General features: G+C 40.4%; 1 protein-coding gene and 1 pseudogene across 5 annotated transcripts in view; one reads left to right on the top strand and one right to left on the bottom strand.

Annotated features, from left to right (window-relative positions):
* LOC149199062 (putative phosphopantothenoylcysteine decarboxylase) overlaps positions 1–17,680 on the bottom strand; it is a 229,101-nt gene that overhangs the window by 199,510 nt on the left and 11,911 nt on the right. The window lies entirely within an intron of this gene.
* Positions 5,686–17,680, top strand: part of LOC149199064 (protein HLB1-like) — a 119,803-nt pseudogene continuing 107,808 nt past the window's right edge.

Genomic DNA, 17,680 nt, shown 5'->3' on the forward strand with positions numbered 1-17,680 from the left:
CACGACTTCCCTTTGACCGGTGGTGAACATTTCTTCAGGAGTTTAGGAACCCAATGCTTGATGAGGGCATCAATTTTGTACATATACGACGGTGATTGTAGTTTCAGCCCATAGAAACTTTGGAAGTCTTTGATCATGTAGCATGGCCCGGACAACTTCCATCATCGTGTGGTTCTTCCTTCCTGCCACACCATTCTGCTCAGGAGTATGTGGTGTAGTAGTCTCCCTCTTAATGCCAGCCTCAGATATGCCTGAGTGAACCAACTGTAATACATCGGAGGTCTTGCTTTGGCTTGAGGGGAACAGTCCCCTTTTGAGCTTTCCTTCGACACATCCCGGACATACACCTTCTTTCTCTACTTGGAATTCGGGCATCCCTGTCACCATTTGTTTTACACCAAGTAGAGCTTTGTAATGAAGGTGAGCAAACCTCTGATGCCAAAGTTCGGACTGAAGAGTTGTGTCACAAGACATGACACCTAGCGGACTTCCATCGACCTGATATGATGAATCAACACTAAACCCAAGAGTAAAGGCATTTCCATATACATACCTTGCCATTGCTTAAGGTTACCTTGTAGCCTTTGTCTTCCATTGCCGAGATGGACACTAGGTTCTTTTTTGAGGTCAGGTGCATTTAATACATCCTGGACTTTCTAGCCTTCTTGAATGGTTGTCCTCTTCCTCGATCCCCAGCTCTCCTCTTACCTTTGCTGTTGAATTTGTCATTCCTTTGATTTGCCATCAGAGGGATTTTGATCATGGTCCCGGTGTGAGTCCTTTCTATCAGGGCACTCCCTTGCATAGTGACCTGCTTTATCGCAGATGTAACATCATCCTTTTCTTCCACCCTTAGGTCCAGCCTTTCCCTTTGATTTAGACCCAGAATTATTTCTTTTCTTAGCATGAGAAGAAAAAGCAGCAGGAGGACCTTTAGGCAAGGGCATTTCCTGCTCTTCTACCCTTGTTTGTTCTTGAATGCATCTAGCCATTAATTCCTCGAAACTAGGAATTACATTATTGTTCAGAAGAGTAGTCCTGAACACATACCATTCAGAGGGTAATCCTCCGAGAGTTGTGAGTGCCATTTCTCTGTCAGTAATGGTTTCCCCAATAGATAGGAGATCGTTCTTGATCTCGGTGATTCTTAAGAAGTATGCTTGCATACTTTCATCTTTACCCTTCTTGATTTCCCTCAACTTATTTCTAAGAAACAAAACTTGATTTGCATCATTAACTTTAAATAAACTCACCAGTCTGTCGTAGATTTCCTTGGAGGTGTCTAGATCAGAGATGTAGGCCACCAAGCGCTTGTCGATAGAGTCCCGGATGATCTTCTTTGTTTTGACTTCTCCATTTTTCCATTTGTTCCAAGCAGCAGCATATGCATTTGATGAAGGCTCAACAATATTGCCTCTTACATGGTCCAGCACTCCTTGATCTTCAAGGGTTAGATCGATAGACATCTTCCATCCGTGATAGTCAGCGTTCTCACGGAGCTTGTCTTCGGCAGGAAAGAGTGTTGAGGACCCCATAGTTCTTTTAGGATAGCCTTGCCAATCTTCTCTTCAATGATTGCTCTTGCTCTTGCTCGGGCTTTGTCTTCACCTCAACTCTGATACCATGTTAAGTTATGGTATGTTCTATGCTTATAACAGTTTACTTCTTTTTCTTATTATATTCCACCGATTAGCAATCACATGTACATTAAGTAAAGTGCAGATAGAACATTAAACGATCGACAGAAAACAAACCAAGACAAGAGACACAAGATGTGGCGGCTAGCCAGAGACAAACCCCACAATGTGTGGGGAAACCCTTTGATCAAATCTTCTTTTATCTTCAATAATTCAGCAGAGAGAAATAGTACAATAAATCTGATTCATATCAGCAGTAGCAAACCCTAGATCAGCAACATCAGCATTAGCGGCTTCATTATCAAACTAGGGCAGACGATATCTCACAAACCGACCGTCGGATTGACTTCATTCCACCACCAAAAGTTTCGGCTTCCAAAGGAGGTTCAGATGAACCTACAGCGTAGTTCAGATGAGGAGATTTTCTAGGCCATGCAAGTCAATCTTTACTTCTGCAGTTACAGCTTCAGTTTCAGCAGTTTCCGGCTTCAAACTAGGGCAGTCGATATCTTGCAAACCGTTCGTCAGATTGACTTCATTCCACCACCAAAAGTTGCGGCTTTCAAAGGAGATTCAGATGAACCTACAGCGCAGTTCCAAAGAGGAGATCTTCTAGGCCACGCAAGTCAATCTTTACTTTTGCAGTTGTAGCTTCAGTTTCAGCAGTTTCCGGCTTCAAACTAGGGCAGTCGATATCTTGCAAACCGTTCGTCGAATTGACTTCATTCCACCACCAAAAGTTGCGGCTTTCAAAGGAGATTCAGATGAACCTACAGCGCAGTTCCAAAGAGGAGATCTTCTAGGCCACGCAAGTCAATCTTTACTTCTGCAGTTGTAGCTTCAGTTTCAGCAGTTTCCGGCTTCAAACTAGGGCAGTCGATATCTTGCAAATCGTTCGTCGGATTGACTTCATTCCACCACCAAAAGTTGCGGCTTTCAAAGGAGATTCAGATGAACCTATAGCACAGTTCCAAAGAGGAGATCTTCTAGGCCACGCAAGTCAATCTTTACTTCTGCAGTTGCAGCTTCAGTTTCAGCAGTTTCCGGCTTCACATGTGTGAGAGAGAGAGACCCATTTCAGCGCAGTAGAGAAGAGACTCATATCTGCGCAGTAGAGAGAGAGAGATGTGATGAAATGAAAGAGTCCAAATGAGGAAAAGTCCTCTTATATTTATACACAACGTTGGTGGGTGAATAGATGTGACTGTTGGGCTTCTGAGCCTACATGAGTTGTAGGTCGGCTTGATAATAATTCCATAATCAAAATAAATTCATATCTCCATGAATACTTATCGGAATCGGATGATCTTTATATCAATCCTACACCTCTCGACGAGAGGAATCTAATAAAAATATTACCAGCCATGAATAAGATGACCCACATGAAGTTTTGCCCTGGTTGCCAATTTTAACATTAAGACATGGAAGGGCAAGCACCATCATCATAGCCCTCAGTATTGGAGCATTGCAAGCTATTCTATCATCAGGATACCCATGAGACCAATTCTTGTGCCCCAAACAAAAATTAGGGCCCCACATGATGATTTACATGGAGAGTTAGGGGTCATCCCCTAATTCGAGATTTATGGAACCCTCTCACATATTTTGGCACAAAGAGGACTCAAGATTGTCTTCCAACGGCCCTACATCAGCATGACGTCATCATTTCAGCTTACATTGGGATGGCTAATTCATATTTTGTAAAAGCTACTTGGTCAGCTTATGACCAATGGATGTATTTTGCCCACTTTTATAATGTTGAGGGGCTAGACATAATTTGACTTAGTAGGACACATATAAATAGAAGATCACTTCATTTGTATTGATCATCATCATCACTTAGGAATTTCGGCCTCTTTAGCAAATTCACACTTGTTCTTGGATTGGCTATTGGAGTATCTTGGATGCATTTTGATATTTGGAGCTGATTTTTTATCTTCTTTGGAGTTATCTCTTGGATTGTGGATGGATATATTGCATGTCATCTTGTAAGTGCCTTTTATTGAAATTTTGCTCTTGAAATAATGTCTAATGTATGGAATTGTTGCAACTAGATTAATGCTACATTGTGCCCTAATTTTGTGAAGATAAATTTTGAAAGCTATTTGGTTGGCAATTGCATATGTTATTCATGGTATGACATGTGATGAATGTTCCTAGTGGTGAAATATTGTTTTTCTCCATTAAACTCCATAATTATTGAGTGGGTAATTATTGAGGGTTGGTACCTAGGGCATCAATTCTTGACCTCCTAAAGGACAATTTTGGCTAATCTAAAGCATCTAGGACTTTGTACGCTCAAAGGACAAGGCATTGATCCAAGTATTTGGTGATCAAACAAAATTCTTCTCCATAAATTCCTTCTCCCAAAATTTAGTCCCCTAAAGTAGGATGGCTAGGCTAGGGCATAGAGCAAATTGCATTAGAGAGAGAATTGGTGGATTCCAGGAGCATAGGCATCAAGCCTAGGATCTTATCTACAAGCCCACAAAGTTTAGTAAGCATTTGATTGGTTTTCATCCATAAAATTTCTTATCCTAGGTGTACCCTAAGAGGGAAACACTATCTTGTATTGCCCTAACTTGGGGACTTCTTTAAGGGTTGTATGAGCTTAGTACTTGGTGAAGTAAATCATAAGAAGCCTTTCTCCTCCTTGCCTTGATCTCGAGAGTACCTTTGTCCACGATAATTCACGAAACCCTAGGTCTTGTGCAAGTCTTTTCTAGGTCTCTTAGAGGGAGCAAAGAACCTTTAGAAGTGGCATATCATCACATGAAGCTTCCCTTGAGAGGTCCTACCTCATCACCCAGCACCATAAACCCTAGAACATCTATTAAAGGTGATTATCTATCCTACCGAGATTCCTCCCATCAGTGAATGTTCGTAAAGAGCAGGGGACACTGGATGTGGTGATAGTGGGCCATTGTCCTATTGTTATCACTTAGTCTAGTTCTTTGTCCTATAGATTTTCCCTCCTTAGGACATACTAGATTTTGTGGTAACAAGCCCGAGGATAACATCTAAATTAAATGTAATCTGTAAACTTTGTTCTAGATGATAAATAAATAATTTCCAATGATTTAATTTTTATGTTGACAATGGATTTCTTCTATTTTTATATTTTTTTCATTTTTCTTTTTGTGTATTTTTGAATTATACAAAATAAAAGACAAGAATTTGAATTTAGAAAGAAGTTGTTGGTTGTTGGGATTAGGGCTTAAATGCCTTATCTCCACTAGGGCCCCTCTTAAAGTTGGTTATCTAATGCTTGTGGATTAGGGCAAGAGGATAGAACCCTAGAAGATAAATTAGCCTCTTGTCTAATCAAGACAAGTTATGAAACCAAAGCCCTACGAGAAGGGATCCCTCCAAAGGAGGGAGCCTTCAACCACAAGATCAACTATGGAATTAAATAAAATCAAAACCATTTTTAAAGAACCCTAGGATGTGCGGCCTAACACGAAGATTCAATGCTTACGTCAAACCAACAAAAGAGAGAGTGAAAGAACAAACCCTTGACGTCTCCTCCCACGTGACAAAGTTTCCCTTCGATGGATAGTGTTATAGTAGTCTTGAATTATCACAATAATGTCTTTGAAAATCAAGAAGAATAACCAAGAAAAAGAGACTCCAATAGTTGACACCAAAGCTTCATGAAAATAGTTACACTATGGTATAATGATCTCCAACAATTCACAATGATTTGGGAGGGGAGTGAGCTCTCAATTGATATTAGAGGCTCTCAACATCTCTCATCCTTTTGCTCCCTAAAAATAGTTAAGAAACTACAAGAAAGATTGACTTGTCATCCACAAAAGGTTTGGAGACGAAGTCATTACAAAAATTAGCTTTGCAATACTTGAAGCCCTCATAAGAGCGGTGATAAAATCCTCCAAAGGGGGTGGCACCTTCAAAACAACTCCAATGAAACCTTAAAGAATACTTGTTAACCTTCAAATATGCTACAAGTGAAGGCATTTTATGAAGCACTTACACAAGAGTCAAGGCTCGCATTTTGCATGAAGTTTGTGCACATACTAGAAATCCAATGGTTGCATTTAAGAGAAAGCAAGATGATGTTCAAAGGTTGAAGGATCAAAAAAGCAGAATCGATATGGGTGGCACTAGCAATCCTCGCTTGGGTGCTAGCAATGAGCCAACGATTGGTCAAGAGGAAAGAAAGAGGAGGGCGCTAGCAGTAGAAGAAGAGATACTCAAGCCATCAAATCTAGCTAAAGATAGCAGATTGTTGAAAATTCTTAACAGTCAAGGGAGAGAAGAAGCTGAGTCAAGAGTGGTAAGGGCCATCTTTGCTTGTGATCTCCCTTTTAATGGAGTTTGGTCCCTAGATTAGCAAAATTTGGTGAGAGCAATTAACAAAGGCCCCTCAAGGTTTTAAGGGGCCAATGAAAAACTCAGAGCAATTTTGCCCAATAAATAGAGGCAACATCTTGAGGACATTTAAGACCAATCTGTAGCCCATGGGGTAGCACAGGGGTTTCCATTATCTCATATGGTTGGACTAACACAAGGTGTAGGCCATTGATTAATGTCATTACATCATCACCAAAAGGAGCCATGTTCATAAAAGCATAAGATTATTTAAGTGCGGTAAAGGATAGTAATTTCATTGCTGGAAATTTAATTATTGCCATTGAACAAGTAGGGCCAAAAAATGTGGTGCAAGTTATCACAAATAATACAGTTGTTTACAAAGTTGCATACTTGATTGTTGAGAGTAGATACAATCATATATTTTGGACTCTTTGTATTGTTATCTAAATGATTTTAGATGAGATAAGAGGCTAAAATAGAATGGGTTAAGGTCGTAGGGTAGGCTAGGGAGACTATAAAATTCATCACCAACCACCACCATTCTCAAGCAAAATATTTATAATACTCCAAAATGAAGTTGCTCAAAGTTGTTGAGACAATATATACCTCAAAATCCATCATGCTGTGTTGCCTTGTTGAAGTCAAAATTGCATTAATGAGTATGATAGTGGGTGCAACTTGCAATGAGTAGAGACATGCAAATTCAAAGAGAAGTATGGTGAGGATGGTATTGATTGATGAAGATTGGTAGAGCAAGATTGATTTATTGTTCATGTTTTACCATCATTTGATCTTTTACACGAAGCAAACACAGACAAACTGTTAATTTGGGGTAGCATCAGATGTGCTCTAACCATGAAAATTGGTGGAGAGGCTAAAGCACATGAGATCTCCAAGACCCAAAAATGGTTTGGGGAAATTCTACCCGATGAGAGAGATATTAAAATAATTAGTATTTTTAATGGGTTCCTAAGTCTAAACTTAGGAAAATAAAAATATTAATGGGTATTAAAATAAAATTGGGCTAGAAGGTTCTAAATGACATGGATCAAGCCAAATCTAATCTTAGCCGTTGATTAAAGATGTAATCTCGACCGTTGAAGACTCAACAGAAAAAGTATAAGAGGTGGCTTGAGGGTCAGCTGGAGATACACCAAGATTGATCAGTTAGTTCAATTTTTTGGAGTGGAGTTTGCTAAGAGAAATCGAACTAGTGATCAAAGTTGCAGTGAGGGGTAGTGAGTGCATAGCAGAGAGGCAGAGATAGTGCCGGAAGACCAGCGCAGAGGCAGAAAAGGCTACGTAGAGCCAGCAAGAGCCATGCAGAGGACCAAAATGACTGCGCAGAGGGCCAGAGGGCTTGCGTGAGTGAGGCAGAGGGCCATAGATCCAGCGCAGAGCTTCTATAGGCTGACGCAGAGGGTTCTAGGCTGACACAAAGGCCAGGAAGGCTAACGCAAATCCTCAAAGAGGTGTTGGAGAGAGTTTCGTGGAGCAGACTTGCCGAATATCTACTTCCAAAGAGACGTATAACTGCAAGATTGATTTCTCTGTCAGGTGAGCCAATTTGGCACCCAGTTGTACTCAAGAAAAGTTGCTTGAAAATAAAACCCTCAGAATTGTTGCCCTGGTTTTCCCAAGTTGGGTTTTTCTGGGGACGATTGTTCAAAAATAACGATGTCCCTTGTGTGTTTGTCTATTTCTTTCGGTTGATGATTTGTAGATGGTTGAGACTGCATTTGTGTTTATTTCAGTATTTATATGGTTAAATAACTTGTTCAGTAATTAAACAAGTAGGTGAAATAAACCAAATGGTGCAGGAAAATTTCTAACGGGTTAGACTTAGAAATTTCAACATGGTATCATAGCATTGCAGATCACAAGTGAGCTGAAGGAACCAGCTGAATCAGAGAATTTGCAACAAAAACAGTTGTCCCGAGAGACAAAGTTGTTCCTAAGCAGAAAGCAATAGAGGAGTGACGCAAAAGGCCTGCGTCATCATTCTGAGCCAGAGAAAGGGTCAACGCAGAAGCAGTGAGGGGCTCACAAAGAGCCATGTCACCCTGCTCAGCCAGGTAGGAGTGTCGCAGTTGGCCAGAAGAGCGATTCAACCACTGTCAAGATTGTGCAGAGCCAAGAGGCTCTGTTTCTTCAGTTGTTGGGGCATAGGAAGCTGTGGGCAGATTGTGGATTGTGAAGCTGGTGGGGTGTTGTTGCTGTCGAAACAGAATAGTACCTAACGGGACAGAACCAAGGTAGAGGGAGTCTCTACCTAGGCAGATTCTAGCCAAGAAATCCAAATCATTATTGTAGTAGCAAAGGGATCGGAGAGGAGCGGTTCGTCAATTGGCAGAAGAACTTCCAGGAGGGAAGTAGAGACTCAGAGGGAGTTGGAAAAAAAGAGCAAAGATGGCAATGAACGGATTGAGGGATCAGGACAGGTTGGACGGAGCATCCAACTTTGTCATCTGGAAGGCCAGGATCCTATCTGTTCTGGATAGACATCGCATCAAGGCCTTCGCCTTGAGAACTATGGCAATCCTAGTCGACCCAGTTGAAAACGAAAGGTATGAGGATGCAATGGCCAAGACAAAGTGCATAATCCTTGATGGGGTCAAGGATCATGTAGTTCAGCATATTGCCAAGAAGAATACAGCAAAGGAGATGTGGGATACCTTCACGAGATTATATCAAGACACTTCCATCAGACGAAGATGCTAGTGGAGAATCAGTTGTGGTTGTATCAAATGCAAAAGGGGGAGTAGATAGATCACTTCCTCAGTAGGTTGCAAAAGATTCGGGACCAACTTACTTCCATAGGGGCCATGTAGGATCAGGAGTTAATGGTGAGGACCGCCCTGAACGCAGTCTCCGAGGAGTGGGAGACATTTGTCCAAAGCATTTTTGGCAGAGCGAATCTTCCAAGATGGGAAGAGTTGTGGGCAACTCTTCGTCAAAAAGAGATCAGACAACTGACCAAGGCGGGAAGTAGCAGCAAAGGAGGTCGAATCAAAGGATGCGGCTCTGGCATCTGCGGGGCAGCAAGGGAAGAGGAAGAAGAAGGACATCTCCAAGATAAAATGCTTCAACTGTGGGGAGTTGGGCCATTATGCAACCCAGTATCCGAGAAAGAAGAATAAGGGAGAGGCTTCTGACTCCAAGGCAGTGTCAGCTAAGGCAGAGAAGGAGGTAGAGGATGATTACGATTGTGCCATGAGTGCTCATGTACCTCTAGAGAAGAGGTGGGGTGACATCGAGCTGTAGTCAGGAGAAATACAGAAGGGGCAGGATCCTTGAGGTACCCAAACTCTTAAATCATATCCAACTACGAGAGCCCCAAGAGACAGTAGCAAGATGGCAAATGTCGGTAGAAGCGGATGCAGATGAAGCGGCAGAGAGTGCTAGAGTGTAGGGATCTATAGCAACGCAGTGGGGGTTGCAGCAGTGCGAGAAGCACAAAGGAGGTTGCAGCAATGCAGGAAGGCACAGAGGTGCTTGTAGCGGTGCGAGAGGCACAGAGTTGTTGCAGCAGCACAGAGGCAATAGAGGGAGAAAAGGATAGCAGCAGAGAGAGCTTCAGCGTCAGGAGGTTTTCTAGCCTGACAAGGATGTCAGTAGTTGGGTAGATCAGTTACCATCGTCTCTGCAACTGAGTTGCAGTGCAACAGTAGTAGTGGTAGTGCTATAGGCAGCACGATGCAGCATGAGGAGAGGGTGTTGCAGTGCAGATGCAGTGTTGGGATGAAGGACCAACAACAACACGGATGCAGAGGGAGCTGTCGTACATATGTAGCAGTGGCAGTAGCAGAGCCATGGGCAGTAGTACAGGATGTAGCAGTGCAGATGATGTTGGGCAGCAAGGCCAAACGTCAACACAGGTACCAGTGTCGAATGATCAGAGTGATATTCAGTGGTCGAGCATTACTAGAGCACATTCCTCACTAAGAGGGAGTGTTGATTTGGCGTAGCATCGAATGTGCTCTAGCCATGAAAATTGGTGGAGAGGCTAAAGCACATGAGATCTCCAAGACCCAAAAATGGTTTTGGGAAATTCTACCCGATGAGAGAGATATTAAAATAATTAATATTTTTAATGGGTTCTTAAGTCTAAACTTAGGAAAATAAAAATATTAATGGGTATTAATATAAAATTGGGCTAGAAGGTTCTAAATGACATGGATCAAGCCAAATCTAATCTTAGCCGTTGATTAGAGATGTAACCTCGGTCGTTGAAGACTCAACAGAAAAAGTATAAGAGGAGGCTCGAGGGTCAGTTGGAGATACACCAAGATTGATCAGTGAGTTTGATTTTCTGGAGCGGGGTTTGCTGAGAGAAATCGAACCAGTAATCAGAGTTGCAGCGAGGGGCAATGAATGCATAGCAGAGAGGCAGAGATAGTGCCGGAAGACCAGTGCAGATGCAGAGAAGGCTACGCAAAGCTAGCAGGAGCCACACAGAGGGCCAAAGTGACTGCATAGCGGGCCAAGGGCCTGTGTAAGTGACGCAGAGGGCCAGAGAGCTAGCGTAGAGTTTCTGTATGCTGACACAGAGGATTCTAGGCTAACGTAGAGGCAAGGCGGGTTGACGCAGAGCCTTAGAGAGGCGTTGGAGAGAGTTTCGTGGAGCAGACTTGCTGAATATCTGCTGCTGAAGAGAGGTATTACTACCAGATTGATTTCTCTGTCAGGTGAGCCAGTTTGGCACCCAGTTGTACTTCAGAAAAGTTGCTTAATAATAAAACCCTCAGAACTGCTACACCGATTTTCCCAAGTTGGGTTTTTCCGAGGACGATTGTCCAAAAATAATCGTGTCCCTTGTGTGTTTCTCTATTTCTTTCAGTTGATGATCTGTAGATGGTTGAGACTGCATTTGTGTTTATTTCAGTATTTATATGGTTAAATAACTTGTTCAGTAATTAAACAAGTAGGTGAAATAAACCAGATAGTGCAGGAAAATTTCTAACGGGTTAGACCTAGAAATTTCAACACAAACCTTTCTTGGAAGAGACTTATGATGACATAGATACCATGGTTAACAAAATCATGCAAATTATTACATAGGAGGCTCCCACTCTTCCTTTTGTTAATTTTGATTTTGTAGAGCATGTGAGGTCTATCATTCTTACTGGGTGGAATGGTTTTTACACTCAATTACACACTTTGGCACATGCTCTAAATCCAAAATTTTATGACGATGATTTCATTGCTCAAAGCAATGGGAAGGGGAATGCCCCACATAAGGACAAGGAGGTGGCCAATGGGGTGAAGATTCTATTGCAACTAATCTGGTAATTATTCACCTATCTTTTACAGATTATTTGTCCCAGGAAATCAATTTACTACAAATACTAAACAAAAACACAACCACAAACTTCACCAATTAATAAACCCCAGGAATTGAGAAAATCACACACATAAAATAGACAACAAGATTTTTGGCCAAATTGTCCCTGGAAAAACCCCAATATGGGGAAAACTAGTTCTACAAATGAGGATTTTACTATTCTTCAACAAATCTGTAATTGAAAATTACATAAATTGTTTGTCGTAAACTAGTAAAGCATCGGCAAATTGTTTTCTTCACTTTTGTAAGCTAATTCAATCTCCTAGAAGCAAATCGGCCTCTCATAATCAAATCAGCCCTCCTAAACGACCTCAATTCGGCCCACACGTGTGACCTAGAGAAAACTTGGCCTCCACTGGCAACTGGCACCTCCTCGAAAATCATTTCGGCCTCCATTGGAAAATCGATCTTCAGTAGCAAACTCACCTTTTGTCCTGCAAATCGACCTCTCCAGAAAATTTGTCCTCTCTGGTAAATCGACCTTCTTTTGGGTAATTCACACCATTGGAGAAATTCAACCTACTGTAGAGTCTCCAAAATGTATTCAAAATATCATCCAATTTCACCTTTATCGCCACCATTTCACTCACATGTCACAACTCCATAGCCATATAATCTTTCATTAGCCTCCATTTTCATAATTATATGGGTTCCATTTGTGTTTTCCAAAAGTTAATGATTTCTAGTATTATAAGTGAATTAAATGGTTAAAACTTAGAAAAATGGCATATACTTGCTAATACTTAAAAGTGGCTTGAGTTTCATGACATGTGTAGGTCATTTGGAAGCTTCCAAGGCACCCTTATGTGGCCTCCAATGCTCAAATTCGAATTTCCTTCAAGATATGGAAGAAGATTTGGATAAAGGTCAAAGAGGATATGTGTCTCATCATTACCTATTTAAGTTGTAACTATATGAGATTTTCTAGGGATCTAGGGAGAGAATAATGGACCTCCATTAATGAGGTAGCTTCTTATGTTTTTGTATAAATAGGAGAGCCTTCTCCTTCCAAAGGCATGTGTAAAGTTGGGGAAATGCTCTTGTTTTGAATATAGAATTTGGATTTGGCACCATGCTCATGAGTGATGTTCACTTTGATTTGGTTATGCTTGTATTTGAAGCCTCTCAACTTTCCATCCCTCGTGCTTTTGGATTGGCCATCTATAATGTATAAGATTTATTGTTTTTCATAGATTAAGATTTATTTCTTTCATGTCTTTTCCTGTGTGAGAGGTTAAGAGTGATTGCTTTTATTTTCTTTCATATCTAGTGGTTAAGAATGATTGTTTTTTCTTTCATTTCATATCATGTGGTTTTGATCATTCATTTCATAGGATCCTGATTTGATAATGTACACATGATCCCTTAGAGTAGATTTCATTTCATGCAATTTCATTTCTGAAAGAGTGGTGTTCTTTTCAATTCTTGCAAGTGTGGTAGATCAAGATTTCAGTTCCTGCAAGTGTGGTAGATTAAGATTTCAATTCCGCACAGCGTACTATAATTTCTTTTGAATTGATTGTTGAATTAGAATAGGTGAATTTGGTTTGTCGTTATTTGGTTTCATAGTTAGGTTGATCTAAATTGGAAGTTAATTTCTAGCATATATAGTGCACGCATGCTTCGCAAGTTTTACGAAACCCCCAGGTTGACAATTAAATGATAGGTAATTAATTACCTCAACACCTACTGCAAAATAATGCAACCTTCGTTTATCACTGAGAAGTTGGAGATCACTATGAAGAAATCTCTTCAGCAAATTAATTAATCTTCAATCACTGTTGAATCCCTTTGTTGGTGTCCCACGCTATCACTGCGACCTTGCTCAATTGAATTGTGTCTCCAAGATGCCCATCAACTACTTCTTATAATCACTCGTTGAGCAATCAATGACTAATCATAATCAATGGCTAAGATCATCTTGACTCCATCAAGTTACTTTACTAGAGAGAAATCAACGTGTCTCAATTAGTATCAATTAATTAACCATTTTCCCTGAGTTAGACTTGGGAAAATAATTAAAAATTGGTCAAGAATCAAATGAAGACATTTTTTACTTAGAAAAATAAACTAGGCTTGGAGATAATTATTCCACTTGTGCGCTTTGCCTCATTAACACCACTTGAGACTAGAACACATGTCCGAGCTTTGCCTCATTAACACCACTTGAGACTAGAACACATGTCCGAGCTACATAAACTAACAATTTCCAACTTCTTTACAAACCGATGTAAGAGAGAAATTTGCCTATTTTGTTGTTGGATTAGAGGATTTTGCAAACATATCAGCTTTGGATGAGAGAAGGACCGGGAACCTGGCTAAATGGTGGACTTGTCATGGCGAAAATGGTGTTTATTTGCAAAGCCTTGCCACTAGTATTCTCTCACAAGTGACAAACTCTTCATCAGCAAAACAAAGTTGGAGGCCCCTATAGTTTCAATCATTCTGTGAAACACAACAAGTTGGGATTGCAAAAGGTTGCAAGTCATGTATATGCATTCAAACCTATGCTTTGTATCTCATAGGGGTGTAGAATATACAAGTGGACCTCATGAAGATTGGGATGTGGAAGCAGAATGCCCAAACTTGGAGCTCATTGTTGTTGCTCTTTATATTGATGATGATGCAACTAGATGTAGAGTTGCATGATGCATCCTCTTCCATCACACTCTAGTTATGTTGAACAAGCATCATGTTCTATTTTATTGATGAAAATGAGGATTATTATGATATGTAATTGTAATTATCTTTAGCTCATGTTTTATTTCATTTTTAGCACATATAGCCTCATGTATAAAGGTTGATTTTGGAATCTTGGATGTATAGACTCATCTATAAAGGCTAATTTTGGATTTTGCATCACATAGGCATCTATGAGAGTTAATATATACTTGTTTTTCCTTCTAAAATGTCATTTATGTATTCTTTTTTTCTTGCAAGACAATGTGTTATTAACTTATTTGTCAAAAAAATTATTATTATTTATTTATATATATAAGATGTTTCGCCATATGTTTCCATTTTGGGGGGTTCACATTTCAAGTCATACCCGTTTCAAAACTTCAAAATATTTCCACATTTCGTGCAACTCATGATTGAGTGGGTAACATTTCCCTTGAAATTGGATTGAAATGACTTGAAATAATTTTTAGATGCTTTCCAAGTGAGGAGAAGGTCCAACATTCCCTTCATTAGGTTCAATGTTCACTTGATTTGACCTTTTGACCTCCAACACCAACTCGAAGATGGATTACTCCGCGATTAGGGCATTATCTTACTTGTTTTGATGAGTTAAGCCTTGTTTCTACAATTTAATATTTGATTATGGTCATTTAGGCTTGACACGTCATTCACATATTTGCATCTCCACATCACTTAAATGAATTTCCATGTCACTCTTTTGACCCCCACGAATATCATAAGAGAAGTTGGCGAGTCTTGAGAAGGCACTTTGAAGAAGGCATTTTGGATGCTTTGACTTGGAGATGGCTTGCATAGGAATGTATAATGGACCTCTTTTCCTATCTTGGAGAACATGATATGTGCCTCAAAAAGCAAAAAATGCAATTGTGAATTATGACACTACCATGTAGTATAATGGGAAATATGAATCATGGCCAAAGGCATGCATATATAAATAAAATGGTCTGTGTGGGGAATAAAGTAGGTGTGCTAGACATGGGTGTTTCCACCCTTACATGGTGCAATCACCTTTACATGGAAATAATCATAAGTGAGTAACTAAGGGCTCCCTAAATCATGTGTCCAAGTAGATCCACCTTTAAGACCTCCAAAGCCTACCCAGGACATTAAATGCCCATCAATGTAGGAAGTTACCACCCACTGGGGGGTGGTCAGTACATAAGTAACATAGACCCAAAGGCAACGAAAATGGGGACTAAAAGGACTAGGCATGACCAATTCGCATGGGGATCTAGGATACCTCATAACCAACAGTTTTACATATCATACCATATGGCCTTACAAGGCAAAAATTGCACACATTTCGGCTTATAATGGTGTTGACTCTGGCAAAAAAATGTAGGGTACGTTGCAACTGATCTGGAGCATAACAAGAGTCAACATCTCAAAGAACGTAAACTAATAAAAGCTTATTTACCAAACTTGACCAAATCTACTCAAAATTTTAGTTATCACTTGGCTCGAGTCCCCAAACAAGTCAGGACTTGGTCTAACTCATCGATCGAATCTGACTTGCTAGTCTACCTCGGTCTGACTCATCGATTGAAGTCTGACTTGGTCTAACTCATCAATCGAGTATGACTTGGCCATTTAAATTTTTTTATTTTTGTTTATTTGTCGAGTCACTCGACTCCATCCATGCTACATAGATTTTCAAACAAAGTTTGGTAACTTAGGCTAAAATTCACTTTCAACTGCTTATAATGACCCTTAAATGGATTTTCGACTTGATCTTATCAAATTCACTGGTCAAGAAGGACTTGTCGGGACCCTCTAAGCATCTTGCCACCCATTTCGGAATGACAATACTTCCTTGTGAAGAAATATCAGTAAGGCCCACCCACTCTCCTCCTTGGGCATAATACAAACATCCCAAAGAACCATCAAAAGTGCTCTCTCACCTCAATATTTTGACCAGAAAATGCTTTAATCCCCTAAATAGGCATGGTTATTTTGGATTGTGTGGTTTAATCTCATCTCATGTGTGTTCCAAATTGTTGGGTCCTTCATCAACAAAAGCATTTGGGAGGCCTAGAAATTTGTTGCCCAATTGGTTAAGTGGAATTACTCACTGTGAAAATTTCTAATACGAAAATCTATTGCAGTAACTAATTTATTTCACCTACTTATTTCTTACAATAAGTTATTTACAAAACTCTTCAGTAAACATTAAAATAAATTTTACTACAGTTATCTCACATAATTACATAGAGAAAATACCAATGATATACAAACACAAGAATCAATCACATCAACACAGTTGTTTTTGGACAATTGTCACCGGAAAAACCCAATGTGGAAAAACCAGTGCAGCAGATGAGGGTTTTATTAATCTTCAACAACAATCGCTTTACAAGGAATGATTCCACAAAAAAACTAAGACACTTCTAAGAGAAAACACCTGAGACAAAGTTTCTCCTCCTCCTGGAGAAGTTCTGACACCCTAGAGACCCTTCACCCACCTCTGTGTCACTTCTGCGTCACTCGGCATCAGCGTGTGTGAGGACTGCGTCTCAAATGGTGCTATCTCCCTACTCTTCCCTCTACGTTGTCTCTCGAATGCCATGCGCCACCTCCTCCTCAGTCACTGACTACTACTGATGCCCCCCTCTTCCTTCACCCTTGCAACTCTCCCTTTGAAATCGAACTCCTTCTCCTTGAGAATCGATTTCCCTCAAGTTAATGAGTATTTTCCCGGTGTATCTCCAAATGACTCTCAAGTCTTATCCTATACTTTTCCTGTTGATGAATCAACGGCCAAGACTGAGTCTCTAATCAACGGCTAAGATTAAAACAGACTTGATCCTCGTCTCTTAGAAGCTTCTCACCCATATCTTTATTGATACCCATTAATATTTTTATTTTCCTAAGTTTAGACTTAGGAACCCATTAAAAATATTAATTATTTTAAGAACTCCTCATCTGGTTGGAATTTCTCCAAACGATTTCTAGGTCTTGGAGATCTTATGTGTTCTAGCCCCTCCACAAAATTTTGGAGCTAGAGCACATCCGATGCTACCCAAAATCAGCATTCCCTCTTAGTGAGGAAAGTGCTCTAACAATACTTCCCAACAGAAGCATCACACTGATCCACAGCATCGGTCCTCTGCATTGTTGATGCTCGGCCAACTACCCCTCATCCACTGCATTGTTGCAACCTGTACTATTGCCCATGACACTGTAATTGTCACTACTACATCTATACCGCAACTCCCTCTGAATATGTTGCATCATGTTGTCCATAGCACTATTAACTGTTGCATTGCAACTCCTTATACTATTCGCTTCTACTACTGAAACAGATTCTTCACCATCCCCATCTTCTCCCTGAAGTAAACAAACTTTGTTCTTCCTAGGGCCTTGGTGAGAATGTCTGCCACCTGTTCTCTTGTTGGGGTGTACCTCAACTGTACTGCCCCTCGTTGGACACAATCTCTGATAAAGTGACACCTGATATCAATGTGCTTCGACCGATCATGAAAGATTGGATTCTCAGAGAGCTTGATGCAACTCTGATTATCACACAAAATATTGGTCGCTTCCATCTTTCTCCTAAATAGATTCACAAGCAATTTCCTAAGCCATATGGCTTCGCACGAAGCTGTGCTAGCTGCCATATATTCAGCTTCAGCTGAGCTCAGAGCCACGGATTTTTGTTTCC

The sequence above is a fragment of the Pinus tabuliformis genome, chromosome 2_1 (assembly GCF_031772625.1).
Source record: "Pinus tabuliformis cultivar Carrire ecotype Pingquan chromosome 2_1, CPIR1, whole genome shotgun sequence".
Lineage (NCBI taxonomy): Eukaryota > Viridiplantae > Streptophyta > Pinopsida > Pinales > Pinaceae > Pinus > Pinus tabuliformis.